Source organism: Panulirus ornatus, chromosome 63, assembly GCF_036320965.1.
Source record: "Panulirus ornatus isolate Po-2019 chromosome 63, ASM3632096v1, whole genome shotgun sequence".
Taxonomy (NCBI): Eukaryota; Metazoa; Arthropoda; class Malacostraca; order Decapoda; family Palinuridae; genus Panulirus; species Panulirus ornatus.
The window spans coordinates 9,279,544-9,284,543 of NC_092286.1; the positions used below are offsets into that span (position 1 = coordinate 9,279,544).

At 39.5% G+C, this 5,000-nt stretch overlaps 1 protein-coding gene across 1 annotated transcript in view; it reads left to right on the plus strand.

Annotated features, from left to right (window-relative positions):
• The window catches only part of LOC139746004 (uncharacterized), a 223,409-nt gene that overhangs the window by 111,904 nt on the left and 106,505 nt on the right, over positions 1-5,000 (plus strand). Inside the window, exon 2 of the mRNA XM_071656794.1 lies at positions 4,092-4,129. The gene's annotated coding sequence lies outside the window, so the exon portion shown is untranslated. The remainder of the gene's footprint in view (positions 1-4,091; positions 4,130-5,000) is intronic.

Here is a 5,000-nt window from a genome sequence, read left to right on the forward strand (position 1 = left end):
ACACACTGCTTACACTTCTCTGCAGTGGGTGTGATCGTACAGTGTATATCGGTCCGACGGCATCATCTGCATATATAGGTCGTGCTGTTTGCATGGTCGTGTTGTTTGCATGGTCGTGTTGTTTGCATGGTCGTGCTGTTTGCATGGTCGTGCTGTTTGCATGGTCGTGTTGTTTGCATGGTCGTGTTGTTTGAGTACAGTGGTACGACGGTACGACCCTTGAGCACAGTGGTACGACGGTACGACCCTTGAGCACAGTGGTACGACGGTAAGACCCTTGAGCACAGTGGTACGATGGTACGACCCTTGAGTACAGTGGTACGACGGTACGACCCTTGAGCACAGTGGTACGACAGTACGACCCTTGAGTACAGTTGTACGACGGTACGACCCTTGAGTACAGTGGTACGACGGTACGACCCTTGAGTACAGTGGTACGACGGTACGACCCTTGAGTACAGTGGTACGACGGTACGACCCTTAGAGCACAGTAGTACGGCCTTTGGGCACGGCGGTACGACCTTTTAGCCCTGTGTACGACCCTTGAACGCGGCGTTACAACCCTTGGACATGACGACCTATCCTAAGGGGTCGTACTATCGTGCTGCAAGAGGTCGTACCGTTGAGGTCAATTGAACATCTTATCTTAGAAGATAACAGTCTTACTATATCTATCTATCTATCTATCTATCTATCTATTTATATATATATATATATATATATATATATATATATATATATATATATATATATATATATATATATATATATATATATATATATCGACCATATGTGCCATTTATGTGAATATATAAATGGCACGTGGTTATTAATTGCCATTTTTGGAAGGTAAGTCGAGTGTGTACCAATTAACTGCCAATTCCAGGCCAATTATGTGATTAAAAAAAAAAGTTGCCTGGTCATTTTCAGGGTGGAATTTTCTTTGTAATTAGTCAATTAGGAATTAGTTTTTTGAAATCACATATTCATGGATTCAGAGATGATGATTGGCCGGGGAGAGAGAGAGAGAGAGAGAGAGAGAGAGAGAGAGAGAGAGAGAGAGAGAGAGAGAGAGAGAGGGAGAGAGAGAGAGAGAGAAAGATTTTTAATTTTTTTTTTGGAGGATTAGAAGGGTAGTTCTTGTAGGCCTTAGTTACATTTTTTCTTCAGTGTAGTAATAGTTAAACTCAGTGGTGTGTGGTTCTCCAGTGGCGCGAGGGGGGGGGGGGTTACGCAGTTTGGAACGTTTCTTGGCAAACGTTTTTTGTGTTCTGTCGGCAGTGGGTGCCCCACACACACACACACACACACACACACATACCATTCTCAGCTGGGCTCAACCCTGGCACATGCAAGATGCAATAAGAGCTGAGAGAGAAGGTACACACGAGGACAAGACCAACATGCTAACTGAATTATGAGATGATGAGTGACACGGGAAGGCTTGAATGTGTCCACCGTGGAAGAGAGAAGAGTAAGGGGTGACTTGATCACAAACTTGTGCGTTTTTGAACTGGTGAACAGTTCTTGTGGATATGGAGGGACAGAACAACCAAAGAACATGAAACTGAACAAGAAATTGTTAGAAAAAATGTAAATTGATATTCTTATAGTATAGGAATAATGGATGAATGGAGTATAGTGAATGTATAGAACTTAAAATGTTAAAAGAATGTATGATATTGAAGAAAAAATGTATGATATTAGAGGAGGGATGTGTGATGTTTAAGAATAGAGTATGATATTAGAGAAAGTATGTATGATATTTAAGAAAAGATGTATATTAGAGAAAGTATGTATGATATTTAAAGAAAATGTATGATATTAGAGACATGATGTATGATATTAAAGAACAGACGTATGATAAAGTATGTATGATATCTAAAAAAGATGTATGATATTAGAGAAAGTATGTATGATATTTAAGAAAATATGTATGATATTAGAGAAAGTATGTATGATATTGAAGAAAAGATGTATAATATTAGAGGAAGTATGTATGATATTTAAGAGGAGATGTATGATATTAGAGAAAGTATGTATGATATTTAAGAAGAGATGTATGATATTAGAGAAAGTATGTATGATATTTAAGAAAAGATGTATGATATTAGAGAAAATATGTATATTTAAAAAGATGTATGATATTAGAGACAGGATGTATGATATTAGAGACAGCATGTATGATATTAAAGAACAGACGTATGATAAAGTATGTATGATATAAAAAAAGATGTATGATATTAGAGGAAGTATGTGTTATACCAAAGAAAAGATGTATCATAATAGAAAAAAAAGATGAATGATGTTATAGAAAAGATAGATACATGATATTAAAAGATACATGATATTAAAAGATACATGATATTAAATAATACATGATATTAAAAGATCCATGATATTAAATGATACATGATATTAAATAATACATGATATTAAAAGATACATGATATCAAATGATACATGATATTAAATGATACATGATATTAAAAGATACATGATATTAAAAGATACATGATATTAAAAGATACATGATATTAAAAGATACATGATATTAAAAGATACATGATATTAAAAGATACATATAAAAAAAAAACACACTCCACTAGACAGAACCTTCCCAATGTAAAATCTTGCACGATGTAAAAAAAAAATAGATTATAATCAATCACACAAGATGTAAACATACAACATTTACAGAAGGAGGGTTGTACATTCACAAGTCAAACATCCGCTCACATGTAACTACATAATGACAAAATATGTAATATATATATATATATATATATATATATATATATATATATATATATATATATATAGCTATGGATTGGGCAGGGAGGATGTCAGAGAGTGTGTAGGTCACCGGTTCGAATCCCGGCCACGACATAACGTCAGGGTCTGTTGTGATGGTCTTAACACGGTGGTCTATGAGGGTCGTGTCCCGGTGGTCTGTGATGGTCGTACCCACGGTCGCTTTTTTGTGACGGCCTTGAACGAGGGGGGTCTGTGAGGTGTCTTGTTATGGTCGTAACTACCAGGTGGGGAAGGGGGGGGGGCAGACGGTCGTAACAGGGTATGAGGTGGTGGTGGGGGAGTAGGGTGGTCGTACCTCTGATGGTCGTACCATAAGGGGGGGGTGGTCTGCGATGGTCGTCGTGTTCGGAGAGAGAGACCAAATAAAAACAGAATCATCTGCTTATAAATTCCTGTCTCTCTCTACAGCATTTAAGTCTATATCTCTTTGTCAAATGTCTCTCTCTCTCCCTCATTTTATCTCCCACTCATCTCTGTCTCTCTCCCTAACCTCCCCATAATATCTCTTATCTCTTTATTCTTGTCTCTCCCACCGAGCGAGCGGGTTCCCACGCGCGCGCCGCCTAGCGGCCGACGCGCTAACCTCCCCGTCCATAACGCGATACTTCATGGTTAATTTCCTTGGCTAATTGGCGGGGATTTCACAGTCAATTGTTATCAATAATCTTGTTCCCTCGTGTCGGCGGGCGGCGTGGGGGAGCGTCCACCCGTGCCGTACCCCCGTCGGCAGGAAACTAAAGCGTAAGTTTTAATTGTGAAGATGTGTGGCGGCGGAGGGAGGGAGGCGGGCGACGTTGCCGGCGATGACGTCACGGGTCCAGAGCATTCGAGTTCGACCTCTTGACAGAATTCACGAATAATTATAATAATTAATTATAATGATAACAATAATAATAATGATGATAGTGATTAATGATAAGTATAATAATGATACTTTTACTACTACTACTGCTACTACTACTACTACTAATGGATGAAGGCAGCAAGTGTGAATAAGTACACATGTGTATATATGTATATGTCTGTGTATGTATATGTATATATACGTAGAAATGTATAGGTATGTATATGTGAGTGTGTAGGTGTCAATGTATATACATGTGTATGTGGGTGGGTTAGGCCATTCTTTCGTCTGTTTCCTTGCGCTACCTCGCTAACGCGGGAGACAGGGACAGAGTATAATAAATAAATAGATAAATATTTATCCAGTAGATAATCTGGTTTTAACGTTCGTTGTATATAAGAAAAATAATCGGTAATCCTTTTCATTGCAGATGTGAACGCATCTGGATGCGACGCATGGCGGATGGAGGTAAAGTTGTATATAGTCTATTGCCTTAGTTTAGAGAGTGAGGATTCACTGAGTCGAAAGGGCATGAGCGCATAGGTTCGAATCCCGGTTTGAAACCACAGTTACCTGTCCACATGTAGGTCTCACAAACCTTTCCGGCCGCTTCACGTGCCCCTGGTTCAGTCGATTGCGAGCACGTCGACCCCCGTATACCACATCGTTCCTATTCACTCTATCCCGGGTTCATCTTTCATCTGCGTGTATTTTCAGGCCCCGATAACTCAAAATCTTTTTCACTCCATTTTTCCACCTCCAATTTGGTCTCCCACTTCTCCTCGTTCCCTCCACCTCTGACACATATATCCTCTTGGTCAATCTTTCCTCACTCATTCTCTCCATGTGACCAAACCATTTCAAAAGACCCTCTTCTGCTTTCTCAACCACACTCTTTTTATTACCACACATCTCTCTTACACTATTATTACTTACTCGATCAAACCACCTCACACCACATATTGTCCTAAAAACATTTCATTTCCAACACATCCACCTTCCTCCGCACAACCCTATCTATAGCCCACGCCTCGTAACCATACAACATTGCTGGAACCACTATTCCTTCAAACATACCCATTTTTGCTCTCCCGGATAACAATCTATCTTTTCACATATTCTTCAGCGCTCCCAATAATACCTATTAACCTTGCTTTTATTCACATTTACTCTCAACTTTCTCCTTTCACACACACTTTTTTTACCAAACTCAGTCGCCAGCTTCTGCAGTTTCTCACTTGAATCTGCCACCAGCGCTGTATCATCAGCAAACAACATCTGTCTTTACTTCCCAGGCCCTCCCAACCCTAACAGACTGCACACTCGCCCCACTTTCCAA